We start from the raw sequence: 14,810 nt of genomic DNA, 5'->3' as shown, positions 1-14,810 counted from the left end.
TCTTTTTCTTTTTCTTTTTCTTTTTCTTTTTCTTTTTCTTTTTCTTTTTTTTTAAGCTGGTACCTGGCTGCAAACCAATTACAATCATTCAGAGGAAAGCGCCTGAGGGAAAACACAGGAATTACAGACTTTGTGTAAAGTGTATGGATCTTATTTTACCGCCTGTAAAAGTAGGCCTCCTTATTAATTGATGAGTTGAGTTTTCAAAATCGTTGGTACAGTATAGTCCCATTTAGGCCATATATATGGTTCTATTTATACTTATGGACAGGCCAAATATGCATTTGAAAAAGAAAAACAACCAAACCAAAAAAAAAAAAACCCAAACCACCAACCATTTGAATCAAAGGCATGGACAAATCTAAGATGACAACATCACCAAAAATAATTCTTTACAAAAATGAAATTATGCTTGATTTAGAAGGAAAAAAATAATTTAAATAAATCTGTCATTTTGGAGACCTTCTAACAAAGTTCCATGTAGTAAACCATAAATTTGAATTCTCTTAGCAACATTTAGTAAAAAATTGCTGAGTTGAACAAGGAACTGATGGCTAGACAGAACCTGCAGGTAGATTGGGAGTGCAGAAAAAGTGGTCCTTGGAAGAAGGAACAAATTAGAGAGTGTGTTTTAGAAACATTTGCTGCTATGAGCATCTGTGTTCTGCCAACAGAGACGTTTATTCTGAGCTCACATAAATGAAGTGGAATTTTGCCAGTAAAAGAAGGGGTTGTGTTACTCTAGTTGTAGGATCCAGGTCCTAATTGGTTTATGAAATGAAGGGGGCAATCTTTGAGCTATTACCAGTTTCCTCTGCTGCAAGTGAAGTGAATCGCAGCTGTTCTGATAGGGTCCATAAAACTTGGTGAGGTAATAAAATGTTTGCAGTGAACAATTCTCAAAATGAGTGAAATCCAAATCCCTAGCTTATTTGACAGTATTAAGAGAATTGATTGTACTTCCTGGGGAATTCTGAATTTTATGTTACTTTTATCTAGTTCTTTAACTATAAGATCCAGGCTCACTGGTGCTGTAAATGTAAGGGCTCAAAGTAACATTCTTCTTTTTTAACCCTACAGATAGAAATGCAGTATGTACGTATATACATGTGTGATACAAGAAAAATCTGCGCTTGTTCTTAATTTTCTAATGTTTCTTGCTTGTACTTTTTACTTCTTTATACTTTTCTGTCCCCCCATCTCTTGCTCTGTTTTGGTGAGATTTAAAAAAAGAAAAAAGAAAGCATGGTTAGCATCAAATGATCCTATACAGAAATACTTGTAGTGCTCCTTCCTAGTCACATTATTTCTTTAACGGAAACAATAACTTTTGATCTTTTAAGTTTTCTTCAAGCAACTTAAAATTTTCTAAACCTGGTTAGAAGTCAGATATGGTAATTCTAACTTCTTAGCAGAGCAGTTGTTCTGAACCATTTGTTCAGTTCATAGTGGTTTTGACCTAAAGATCTTTGATGTGGATTCAAGTCCAAACTGACATTTTTGGTATCGTTGTATACATTGAGGAATTCACAGTTTTCCTTGAAAGCCATTCAGTGTTTTTATAGAGTTCTGTTGTTCTTCTCAGCATTCTCAGAATTAAGTATTTTTATGTGGGGCTTGGATGTCTTTAAACTTCTTTTGTTTTTCCTCTTTTTTCTCCCCATTATAGAAATGTCTGTGATTTCCCAGGCAAAGACAGGATGATTGCACCTTTGATAGTAAAATGATCTAAAAAGAATACAAATAGAGAACATAATGAGAAATTTCTTGGAGTAATGAATTGGGTTTCCAGGTTGATTAAGTCTCAGCTGGTTGGGCTTGCTGCTCACACTGCTGTGAGTATCCCCTTTCACACCTGAAGCTGGACACTTAGCACAACATCAAAGCTCCCCCCTTTATATCAGTCCTTGTGTAACACATGTTGCTCATCATATCTCAGACAGGCTGTTGCCTTAGGTGTCTGGAGAGTGACCAGCCAGCACTTCAGCCACAAGGTGCTGCTTGATGGGCCTCTGATCCTTTAAGCACTTTGGAAGGAAGTGCTGGCAACAGTGGAATATCTGGCTTCCTTTTCTGGCAGGTGGTTGCTCATGCCATATGTCCCTGGCTTGTAACATTCAGTAGGGTTGTCCCAGGTATGCCATAGGAAGATGCGCAAGAGATGCACAGATCTGAATGGTGATGGTCTCCTGGAGCTTCTGGGCAGAGCTTCATGCAGAAAGCTTTTCTGACATACTCAGGGCTAAAGCTTGTATTGTCAGCAAGTGGTTTTGAGCTGTTATTAGCAACTGTCCCGGGAGAGATGAACTGCTGACTTAACGTGCCTGAAGGAATCTCTCTTTGGGCATGCTGGACTTCATTAATTCATCATTGTTGTTGTGAGTTGTCGATGTAGCTTTTTTGGGCAGCAGATGTAAATTAACATAATGAAAGTGGGCAAAAGGCAGCAGTAGTTTTAAAATACTCAAACAAGAAGGTCTGTTAAGCTCAACAGTCTGTTGTGGATGACTGAGTCTGGTTGAAATACAACTACAACATTTGAAGATGTGAACTGTAGCTGATAACCAAAGGAGACCAAATTTGAACTGATTTCATATTATTTTACTCAATTTGTGCTTGTTTCAAGTGTTTTGTCTGAGATTATATGGCACAGGTTATACCAAATCCAGACTGACGATATGTAATCTGTAGATGCCAACTGGAGCCTATCAATACATACACCAAATGGAAGAGTTGTGTGGAAAACTTAACCTCTTTATAATTAATTTCCTTCTTATTCTGTTTTAGTCTCTTCTTTCTCTGCAGTCTGTTCCAGGATCACAGAGGAAAGAGACGCAGAGTGTTGTTGAATTTTTCTGATCCGTAGGGAATTAAAATAGGAAGCAGAATAATATTTCTACTGTGAAGTAGCAAAGGAAGTTGAAAGAAAACAGTCAGTGAGTTTCCGTTGTGCCATACTAAATGGATGTGGAGAAAGATATGGATTCTGGGCTCCATGACAGGAAAGAAAATCCATACTTTCTTCCAAATTTTCCTCTGGCCTCTATATTGTTCTATTGTTCCAATAAGAAATCTGTGACTCAGAGGATTTATTCAAAATCTATACAAAACATAATAGGCAAAGTTCATTCCAGAAGCCATCAAGTGAAACTGTATTTCTCTGTGGGGAAAGCTGGGGTCCCTTCCAGTCTGATCTTTTTCTGTACACAGCCTGGTAGCATGGAACTTTTTTGTTGCACGTTAATGCAACATCAAGGCTTGTGGGACCCTAAGTCCTATAAAGCAAATGCTAGAAACAATACTGGACACAAGCAGAACCCATAAATGCAGAGAGAAGCAAAAACCTGTATGTGAAAGAAAAGAGGGGTTGAGAAGAAAAGAGAACAAAAGCACAATCTGCAATCAAAAGGTGTCAGGTCTGCATTATCAAATATTGCTTTTAGCAACCGTTTAAAATACGGTGAGCCTATCCCATATTTCAAACCTCAAGGGAAAAAAAAATCAGTTTTTGTTTTGGAAGAAGCATCCTTGGAAATGTTCAATTTTCCTTATGACCAACTTGGGAAGCTGTAAGCTGTGTCCTTGAAGACAGTGTAAATGACTCCAAGCCAAAAAAAACGATTCTATGTTGACAATAAAACCCCACTACTGAGGTATACATTTCCTTCTTACTCCTCCTGCTTGCCCATTAGACGAACAGGAAAGTAGACACGCCCCTGCCATGTTTACAGGCCTTGCCTTGTTATTTGTATGATGGACAGAGAGCTAAGAGCTGCATTGCCAACACTTCTTATTGGAAAAACCTGGAAATAATTAAGGGACCTCATTTGTTATTGCTCGTACATTCACTGGTGGAAATTACTTGGGAGAACAGTTCTACTGGTACAGAACAGTGCTCAGTAACAGAACTGTAGAAAAATGACAAAGACAAAAACAGCTTTGGGGAATGGGATGTAAAATATATCCTAAAAAAATTTGCTACATTGGTTTTGAAAGGTTTTTTGTATGTGCGTGTGTGTTTTCTAGTAGAGAAAATAGAATGTAATTTGCCTGAACTAGAGGATGACTTGTAATGTTTTTACTTGTTACTGATTTATTTACTTGAATGAAAGTTATGAACTACAGTGGAAGTTTCAGTTGAGTAACATTCAATATTGTGTTATGTTATTTTATTACTGGGTCTGTTGAGTGTTCCTTTATTTGGTGTCTTCTTCCAAGAGCTATGAGCACTGTGAATCTTTTTCATGTTACTTTTTCAAAATCAAGGCTGTGCATTGCAAAACCAAGAAAACCAGCTACCCAGGCAAAGGGACTTTTAATATTTCAGCACACTGATCCTTTTCTACCTACATTTCTCCTGAGCTGTCTGCTTAATTCCAGATCTGCTCCGACAGGCCAATACAGGTCTTTGTTTACAAGTCGGGCCACAGGATATGAGGCGAGTGTACCTATTGTACAGTGCCTTTCTTCTTGTTGGGATATGATGTGCTTTTCTGGGTGGGAAGTGGCAGTACTGTTGTTTCACTCGAGTAAGGCATATGGCAGAACACAGTGCAACAGAGAGGAGCGTCGATGAGTGAATGAGGAGTCATTAAGGCAAAGCAGTCTATTGTCAAAAGAAAAAAATCAACAATTCCAAATCAGCTTAAGACCATTATCTGAAGATTTCAGGCTTTGTTGGAATTTCTGTTTGCAGTTGCTTCTCTTCTATGTAGCGTGTGTTGGATGCATTCTTTGCTGTAACATTTGCTGTGACAGTGTGAGGCATACATATGTTTGCATGCTCATGCAGTTTTCCAGGAGATGTGATCGCTTAGAGTTGCACCTACATGCTCTTGTTCCCTCCGCTCCTCTTGTTTTGCAGAGTTGCAAGGGGACACAATCTTTTACTATAAGTTGTGACACTTCTACTCCCAGTTCAGTGGTGGCTCCAGGGTTCAAACTTGCAGCCTAATAATGAACCAGGGTGAAGGGCTGTTACTGTCAAGTATAAAGCCATGTACTGTAACTGAGGGTAATCAGTTTGGATCGCGTTTGCAGATTCTTTGTATTAGCTTTATCAGGTCGGGCCATCAGAGAGCAGATAGACAGGTAAGACCAAAAGACCTCTGAACCCAATTAAAGTTGTACCACAAAGAAATCAAATTCATGTGGTTTACATTTCAGAAAGTTACATTTGGTGGGCTGTACTTACTTTTATTCTGTAACCTAATGCAGACCATGTGAACATTTGAAACGCTTTTAACAGTTAACCAGCTCAAATAACACAGAACCAGAGCAGCAATAAAGAATGAATTAAGAATGATTGCAACTAAAGCCAAATTTTTTTCCCTCATAAAGAAATATAAATGGCTGATATATTTAAAAACTACCATATATATAGTAATTTTGTCTTCAGATTTTAGCATGACAATAGCTATTGTCTTATCTTTTAAAATAAAAGTTTGGTTTAAAAAGCAATCCTAAACCCACAGACTTTTTTTTATTTGCAGAGTTTTGGGATGAGTTTGGATGTGGTGTGGAACCACTGATAGTCCCATTGATGCACACAGTTTGGGAATTGGTCATACAGCTCTGAGATAATCTCGAGGAGCTGACATTTAAAATACTTGGCACAATAAGAGCATGAGCACGAGAGGATTAAAAAAACAGGTATTTTATTTGCTGTCCACTTTCTTAAAAACCCATAGATGTCTGTGCAGCTTTTCATTTGCAAATACTTCTTGCTTGCTGACATTAGATAGGCCTTATATGTGGAGCAAATAGAGGTTCAGCTGGTGCAGACTATGTGTTCAGTTTTCCTATTTGCTAAACAAAGAGTCTGAATGAAAGTCCTGAAGCCTCCAGGAGACTAAGCTAGAGGTGGACAGTGCTAAATGTGCCTGTGTCCTGCATCTAACTTCAGGAAAGTGATGCGGTTTACATACAAATGGAAGAAAAGTGACTGGCTTTCCTAGCAGCAGAATCATTCAGTGGCATCAGTTTCCTCATTTTTGCTCTGTAACAACGAGTTTTCTGGACTTTAAGAGATCTTCTTGGTGTTTGGGAAAGAGATCAGGCCTACACTTCTTGCCTATGTGTTACATTCTGTCCTCAAGAAAGAAGTTCCTACAGCCCCACCTCTTTCCTAGGGTCTCCAAGACACTGAAGTGCAAATCTCGTGCCATTCTGCTTTCTGGCACAGAGCCACCTGGCTATCAGCAACCAAGCTCAGCTTCCTGGCTCTGGAGCATGATTGCTATCCAGGGTGGATATAGTTCCTTTCCTTCAGCAGCTGTCCTGATGTGCCTGTGTACAACAGCTTTCACTGCTCCTTGTGTGGAGCAGGCTGCTCTCCTGTCTATGTCCCCCCTTTTCCCATAAGCTTTTGGGGCTGATCTGGCAGAGAGGACATTCAGGCATGGGGCTCTCAATTTGGCCAGATTGAAAGCTAAGGTTATGTATCATCCAGACTCTTTTGTGGCTGCTGTTCTTCCCATGGGCCACAGAAGCTGTCCTTCTCTCCCTGAGCTGAGCACCTTGAAGATCTGTTGTCTTGCTTACTTTTCAGAAGCAGACAAGTAGAGAGGAAAGACCTGTGCGGATTTTTTATCTTCCTTTTTTTTTCCTTTTTCTTTAAAATCTTAGTTAAATAGGTAGCAAACTACTTGTTTTCTGTGAAGAAATCTTCCTTGTATCACCATTTCCAAGCAGTGGGTGATGTATTGCTCATGGAATGCAAGCTGTTTCAAGGTGTATGTGTGGGAAACGGGGGCTGCCATTGCCAATTCACAGAAGTGCTGGGACGGGAAGAAAATCTGCACCTCCACCAATGCACAGAGACTGTCCTACTATGCACGGACCAGAATGGGTGGAGTGGGAAGGAGCACACTCAGTTTTGTTATGTACTGGGTTTGGCAGGGTAAACCAAGATGCTTGCATGGAACTAGTAAAAGAGGGATATGTTCTGGGAAGGTTAAATGGCTGCTGCTTCTACTGCTGCCCTGTCACTCAAAAATGAAAATAACCCAGAAGACTTTGTGAAGATCTTTACAGAACAGAAACTGTAAATGGGGAAAACATTTGAGTTTTGATTATAATAACAACAGAAGATTCATCAAAGAATAGATCCCATCAAGTGGATGTTGGACAGAAAGCAGTGGCAGAAGTTATCAAAGTGCTAGTCTGGGCCTAGCGAAGTTCACTTTGGTTTCTTGTTCACCGCTGATTTCTTTTGGCAAATTTCTTGGTCTCTCTCAGATTCAGTTCACCAACTATAAAATATGAAAAGGAATACTCTCTCACTTACAGGAATGTTAAAATGAATTTAGGTATTACAGGAGCAGAAGGTAAATAGGTTCCTCTGATAGGTCTTGAACATTTGATGTAATTAAACATCAGGAATTTTACTCAGTGTATAGCTCTTTGCCACAGAAATAGAGAAGAATTAGGGTATTATGTAATCATGTCTAAAATAATGTGCTATTAATTTCCTGGAAGCTAAAATAAACTGCTGAAGATTCTTTAAACAGAGTGAGAAAAATGAGAATGCTTATACTAGACTTTCTCCAGGCATCATATTAATCTAGTCCCCACCTATGGCAGAAGGGTTGGACAAGATAATCTTTAAAGAACCCTTTCAGTGCAAATTATTCTATGATTCTGTGTTTTGCAGAAAATAAATTGAAATGGAAGTTAATTATCAGACATATTTATTAAAAGCAACAAGTGCTAATACACACAAAAAGTATAACTAAAAGTAATTTCCTTTAACTTTTCAAAATCAAGATAAGGCAAAACTAATAAACATTAAGATCTGCTTCAAAGGTGTTCAACATATTGAAGTGTAGGAAGGCTTTTGTTTTCTTTCTCTTTCTTCTTTTTCAATTAAAATTTGAACTTTTTCATTAATTCAGTGAAAAAAACATCCTCTTAAATCTGACATTCAAAAATCCTGTAAGGACTGATTTTTCTTCTGAAAAAGTATTGTGCTTTGGTTATTTTTCCTTTTCTCATTCCAATTAATTAATTCTATTATAGTAGCCCTCAAAGGCTCTAAACCAGACTCCATTATTTGCAAAATACTCAAAACAGAGTGTTATTTCAAGAGAAGTACAAGCCTGAAATCCTCTCTCTTGTCTTCCATCTCTCTATTACAGGCTTTCTTCTATCTCTTTAGAAGGTATCCATTCATTCATCATCCTTTGTGTGTGTGTTTTCCATGTTTTCCCTAGACTGGGCTATGCAAACAGTCTTAGTGGCAGAGAGACTCTGAGGAAGCTTTCCATCCTATTTTCTTTCCATTAATGAAAGTTATGAAGCACTGCCAATGTGAATACTGCCTGTAAACAAGATGTGCGTGAATTCAATGCACTTCCCTAACCCCTCTCTTCCATGGGGCGAGTTGGACACGCAACAGATAAAAGTGACGCTATGACAACAAACGTTGGAGGCATATCCATGCAGACTCTTTAAATGAGACAAAGCATTTTAGAAAAGAGGAGAATTAAGGTTTCCCATACATGCAAAAGAACTCCTTTTGCTTCCTCCCAATGGGAAGAGCCTGCTGAATTCCAGGAGTTTCTGCATTGCCTTCAATGGACAGGGTAACTGGAAAGGTGATTAGAGACCGTAGAAAAGCATGGCATGTGCTCTCATGCCAGCAAATGTGAGCTTCTCATTTGGGTATGAGAGCAGCAAGCTAAAAGAGTAGGAGAGGAAATCCAGTATGCTGTACCCTGAAAATATACAGCTTCTGTGAGCCGGGACACACCAAACACAAACACTGGACTATCCACCAGCCCTTCAAAGTAAAAAGCTTTCTAAAATGACTTCCACCTGGTGCGCTTCTAGGCTCTTAGAACAGATTTTTCCAAGAACGACCAAGTATTTTGGTTTTTTTCTAGCAAGATATTAGCAGCAGATGAAGAATTACACCTTCCAAACAATTAATGCAGCCTACGGCCTAGCCAGAAAAATCATTATTTCCAAAAAGTCCTATTGACAGAATGCTGCAGCAACCTTTCAAAGCTGCTCCCACATCCGATGACAACAACAATAAAACACTGTGCTATTTTTCTTACCTCATAAAGTTGTCATCTCAGCACAGCTAAACATCTTAGTTGCCACCCAGCCTGTAAACATCCTTATGTGAGGAAGGTTATCAAATAGGTCATGGAGAAGCAGCTCTCACATTATCTAGAGTATTATCTAGAGCCCTCAGGTTTCCTGGAGCCCTTTCTGTCTGGTTTAAGACATGGTAATGTTACAAAGACACAGCTATTTCTAAATCAGCTAGTCTCTGATTTACTAGCTTCTACTAATGGATAAAGACTAAGTGCTCAATCTAATCTGACCTTTCAGGCGTGCTGGCTGTCAGAGTGCGTTTGCAGTCACCTCTTCTATTTTAACACTGTCCCTCTAGTAAAGTGCAGAAATCTCAGAAGGAGAATACATTCCCTTTGGGTTACCAGCTTTAATTCTGTGCCCTTCACAACTTCTACTGTTAAATGTGGTAGATTCGGCGGCTGCTTCTGGGAATAGGAGCAAGCACTCCACTGTCCTAATCCTCCTCTAGCAAGCCCCCTTTCAAAATGTCCAGCAATGGATAGGTAGCATTCTATGCAGCATTTACACCAGTTTTATAACCTTCTTTAGTATCTATTTGCCATGCCAGCCTCTAGACTGCTGGCTGCCAGGCGCTCCCTCCCCTGCTTTCGTCAGTGTTACTAAAACAAGGAGACTGCACTGTCCTCTTCTGCAGATTCACTTTTAGAGGTTCTGTAATCAAGTTTTCTGACATTAAAATTGAGATTACATGAAATATGGATGCCTTGAAGTATTAAAAAATAAAGTGGGCAGGAACACTATCTTTAAAGATCAGCTTTAGCCATTTAGAAGCAATGTATTCCCAGATTCTGGGTCCCCTTAAAGCCTTTTCTCGGTACACAGCCAAGTGCCTGCACCTCATCAGCAAACAATGGAAAAGATTCAAGTAGCAGGATCCTGCCCAGTTCACATTCATTTAACCCTTTGTTGCCACTATATTCTTTTCACCAGCCTTCCTCTTTATGTCTAAAACAGATGCTGAGATTGTTGGTACCAGAGAGTTAATCTTATTAATAGTTTCTGTGTTTATTGTCAGAGGGACTTGGTTACACTCTCTTCTCCAGGCCAGTAGGTCAGGGGATTCAAGTTCCCCACTGAGGCTTGGAGCAAATCTCGGTGCTGACTGTGCACCTTAGACTGGAAGAGGGGGAATATGCTGCACTGGTACAGACTTTGAATTTCCAATAAGACATTAAAGCAAGGCCTGTCCTGTCTTTTTCAAATACATTCCAGGTAGAAATTACTGAACCACTTCTGCAGCAGGGAATTTGATCGCACTTCACTCCCTTTACATGATGGGAAGATGTGAGTTTGTCTACCCCAGACCAAGAACCAGATCTGGCTAATTTACTTCATTGCCACCCAGCAGGGAAGTGTCTCTTTATATCCCTTAGGAAAGATGGTAGGGAGGCAGAGTTTGAAGTGTCTGGGAGCAGAGCCTGTGCGCATGAGGTACAGGGGTCTGACACACTCACTTCAGACCAGCAGTAAGTAACAGATATGTATTGGAAAGAGGAAAAAACTATGAGTCCAGACTCTTTCATAGTATGGACTGATGACTGAGTTAAGAAAGGTGAAAGGAAAGGAAGGGAAAAAAGCTGAGGAAGATGTTTTCTTTGGGCTTTCCTTGGAACTGTCCCTTTGTCTTCACTAAATGGGAACTTCAGGAGTTATCTCTGCCGTTCATCCACCACTCCTCTGTGCTGGGAGAAAGCAGCAAAGGGGGTAAGAATGGAAAAGTGCTTGTGCTCAAGCATTTCCAAATGTTTCACAGCCATAAGCATTTACTGGTTCTCACCCTCCACCCTATCACCACTCCCTCCATATAAAATCAGAGACTGAGCTCCGGCATCCAGGAAAGAAGGAAGCCTTCTTCTCCTTTTTAAAAACTTGCATGTCGCTATGCAAAGCTTATAATGCACTAGCACTCAGCTAGGACAACTTGCCAAAAGGCAATGTCAGAAAGCTGCTGAAAGAAATGTCACTCAAAGATATCCCAGAGAGTCAGGTCATTTGGTGTGGAAAGCAGGCAATAGTTCTTTCTGGGCTCACAGATATAGGGAACTTCAGCTTGACTGAAATGAAGGATTAGCAGAATTATTCTCCCACCATACCCCCTGCCTTTTATACAAACCCAGCAGTTACTTTCCACTCCATTCTGTGTGTAAAACAAGGCTGAAATATGATATTTAAATTATTCCCAAGGATGCATTTGCTGAAAAGGAAGGCATGAGCCAGATCCTCCCATGTGCTTGTTCTTTGTCAGAGTCTTGGATATTGGATCATTATAAGGAGGGAGAGAACACACTAATTCCTAACATTGCTAGTGTTTTAATGAGCACTGCTATCAAACATTTAGGTTCTCACTCTCTCTTAATATTTGGATAAGTAAAATTGCCAATAGTGCAACAAAATCAATCTAAGTCAGCCCACAGAAAAAAAAAAACCCACCGCAAAACAATAGGATTGAATGTAGTCCATTGTCTATTTCTGTACACAACAGAAATAGTAAACCAGCATGAGTGTGTGAGAGGAGCTTGTGCTTAGACGGAGCTGTGGCACAGGGGATGAGGAGCTTATAAATACCGGCTGCCATACTGCAGTTCCCCTTCACTCCTGGCAGCTTGAATGGCTGGGCGTGTTGCCTGGTCATTTAAACACTCTGGGTCCGAACCCAGCTTCGCTGCAGATATTCTGTCTGCTTTACAGGGACGCTGCGAAGGGATGTTTCTTGATATATCCAAGAATCAAACAGACTTTAGAAACTTTCACCCATGCCATTATTTTCAGGAAGAAAAATAACTGCTGCAAACTGCATTACAAAACATGCATTTTCTTCTTTACAATTAAGCCTGTTGCTGTTCCTTGATTTACCAATAAAGAGAGCAATATTGGAATAGCTAGTACATTTTTCATATGCAAGATCTCAAAAAAAAAAGAAAAAGAATATAGGGGCTCTAGAAAGACACCAGAGCTATGTGCCCAAAGTAGGGTACTCCTCGTCACGGCATTGCCCACGAGTGATTTCCTCACACATCTTGCAATTTGGGGTTTGGTTCATTTAATGAAGCACCAGCTTCTACATTTCTGCAACTCTAGGAGATGTTTATCGCCCATTTTCAAGACACTTCAAATTCTTACAGCTGGAGATAAATCTTGAAAACATGAGCCAACAAGTCTATAAGAAGAGCAAAAAAAAATGTTTACTTCTTTTTAATCTTTTTTGGCTCTAATCAAGAGTAAGGCACAGACATTAATAAAATTGATAATAAAGTAGGTGTTCCTTTTGCTTGACATCTGGTTTTTCATCCTGTGGGGGTATGTTGAGACATGCTTTCAAGTCATGTTTTTAAGGTTTTCTCTGTGTCCATGAGGGCTAGTAATGCAAGTTTTCTTTTTAAATGGAGCATCAAAGCCTTCCAGAGCCAGTATTTGAAGAAAAAAATGCAGTGATGCTCTCAGTAATAATACTAACATTCGAACTGAAGTGATAATAATGGAAGTCCAGAAAGGGTCTCATATCGTCTTGGTCAATTACCTCTTTTCTCAACATCTGTCTTGGTACTGTGGTTACTTTCCAGCTCTACATGTGTAGTTTTTCACATCTTTTTCTCAAGTGGCAGAACCAAGTGAACTATTATATATGAATGATAGAGAAAAATATATTGAGCTGTTTGACCTAACTCTGAGATTTCATGATGTCACTCTACAGGTTTGGTGTGGACCTTCCAGTGAAGTTTCTGGGTTCACTTTCTTGATGGTAGCAGCCACCTCCACTACATGAGCTGTGCCCAGGAAAAGGGCTGCTGCCTGCATGTCTCTTTTCACCAGAAATTACTTACACATTAAGAAAATAATGGTGATTTTTGCTTGTGTTACAAATGTGTGTATGTATTTGCTTTGCATTTTATAGTGGTAAGATGCAATTGTGGGGAGAGGGAAGTGTAGATGATGTTAGCTACTGTCAAAGCCTTTGGCTCATTGCTGGCATCCTGGCTAATGCCTCGATGGTTGTGAGAGGTAGCTCACATTGGAATGGTGTGCTTGCTTTTTTGTTCTTGCTGCTGCCTATCCCAGTTAAGAAGCTTTCCACCCACAGGAGATGGCTGTCTAGAAGGGATGGGGACCCTGCTTTAACATCTGCTCTTTTAAATAAAAAGGAAAAAAATAAAAGCTGGTAAATAGTCCTTGCCCCGGTGCAGGGATGGCTGGATCACAGCTGCAGCTGAGCCCAGCCTGGCCCTCTGGGCAGGGAGGGATGGGTCTGGCTGACACGCTGGCACTGGCAGACTGCTGAGGGACCCATGTCCAACCTCCTTGGCTGGAGGGGAGTTGACTGGGAGAATCATTAGGCCTTTGGGGAGCGAAGGAGAGAGGAATAACTTGCTAGCTAACACATGGTAAAAGGCTTCCACCTCTCAGCTTTGGAAGTCTTAAAGAACAAAGTCCCATATGTGTGGCATTCACATAGTAATGCACTAATAAATTAAAAAAAAAAAAAATAGCCAGGACAGAAGTTAAAACTTCCTTTAAAATGAATGGATATGTCAAAACTCATATTGAGAGTTTGGAGAATAACTAATGTAGATCTAATAAATGCCTCACTGTTTTGATATGATTTAGAAGTCACCTTCTTCAACTGGTACTTAGTCCCAGTGAAGCTACTGGCAAAATTTTAATTGGTTTCAGCGTAGCTAAAACTTCTCTGTTACATACTACATCGTTTTTGGGGAGCAATCCACCATCAAATCTACCAAGACTGTTTGTTTTTATGAGAACCAAGCACTGGCATCTACATTTAAAAGGAAGTGACCTTGGAAGATCATTTTGTGCTGAAAAAATTAATTTTTTTCTTTCTCATGTTGGTTTAATAGAAATACCACAATATTTCTTTTTCAAACCTGTCTCTTTCTGGTCTATTCTACAGAATGTGCTCTGTGAAACACAAATAGCATGGGATACAGGATTTTCTGGGCTATGTCACTGGTCAAGAGAATTGTTTATCAGTTCTGACACAGGGGCATAGATATTTTCTTATATTTCTTCATCTTGTCCTAGACAGATTTCCCCAAACCACCTCTGCTTTTCTTCTCCATTCATGTTTGTCTTTTCTCTCTATCTGAAATCAGGATGTGGATTTCTTTCAAGTGCCTTTAATATTCTTTTTTTCTTTTGTTTTGTTCTTGTTGCTTGTTAAATGGTTGATAAGTCTGAAAGTTAGAAGAGATAAAATATGGGAATTAAGCCATGTTATCTCAAGCAGAATGAAACTCAATTTATTAGTTTAAATTTTGGAAAATGGAAGATGAAGTCTAGAAAATTTATTAAATAGAGACTCTGATAAATGCTGATAGATTTGGGAAAAAAATAAAAACACATTTTAAAGAACCATATTTCTGCTAAAGAATTGCTTTTTAACTGTGGTTGAGTTTGCCACAGATGACTTCTTCCTCTCAAATCATATTTCAGATGTACTTACTCTTTCCCTTCCATGAAGCCTGAGCCAAGGAGTGACACATGTGGTGCCTGCTGTAGTATCAGGTCCTATGTCTGAAGATTGAGACAAAGCCAGTATAGCACTTCATTCTCCCATGTTCACCACCACTGCTCATTTAACATGTTTTCTCTAACCATGGCCGTGACCACTATTTCGCCTTGAAATCCCTAAATGACACATTGGTTTTGTTTTGTGTCTGGCTTGTCAAAATCTTGGTGAAAAAATT

General features: G+C 39.5%; 1 protein-coding gene and 1 long non-coding RNA gene across 8 annotated transcripts in view; one reads left to right on the top strand and one right to left on the bottom strand.

Annotated features, from left to right (window-relative positions):
* The window catches only part of CREB5 (cAMP responsive element binding protein 5), a 258,000-nt gene that overhangs the window by 90,240 nt on the left and 152,950 nt on the right, over positions 1 to 14,810 (top strand). The window lies entirely within an intron of this gene.
* On the bottom strand, positions 7,014 to 9,554 carry LOC121671586. Its single transcript, XR_006018549.1, has 2 exons — positions 9,063 to 9,554; positions 7,014 to 7,253 (listed from the first exon to the last, which is right to left on the bottom strand). It is a non-coding gene; the product is annotated as an uncharacterized LOC121671586 (long non-coding RNA).

Source organism: Corvus kubaryi, unplaced genomic scaffold, assembly GCF_017639235.1.
Source record: "Corvus kubaryi isolate FWS band 111438036 unplaced genomic scaffold, C.kubaryi_AGA036_p1.0 37398, whole genome shotgun sequence".
NCBI classification, from domain to species: Eukaryota; Metazoa; Chordata; class Aves; order Passeriformes; family Corvidae; genus Corvus; species Corvus kubaryi.
Note: the sequence above shows the minus strand (reverse complement) of the source record. Positions and strands in the feature narration are given on the sequence as shown.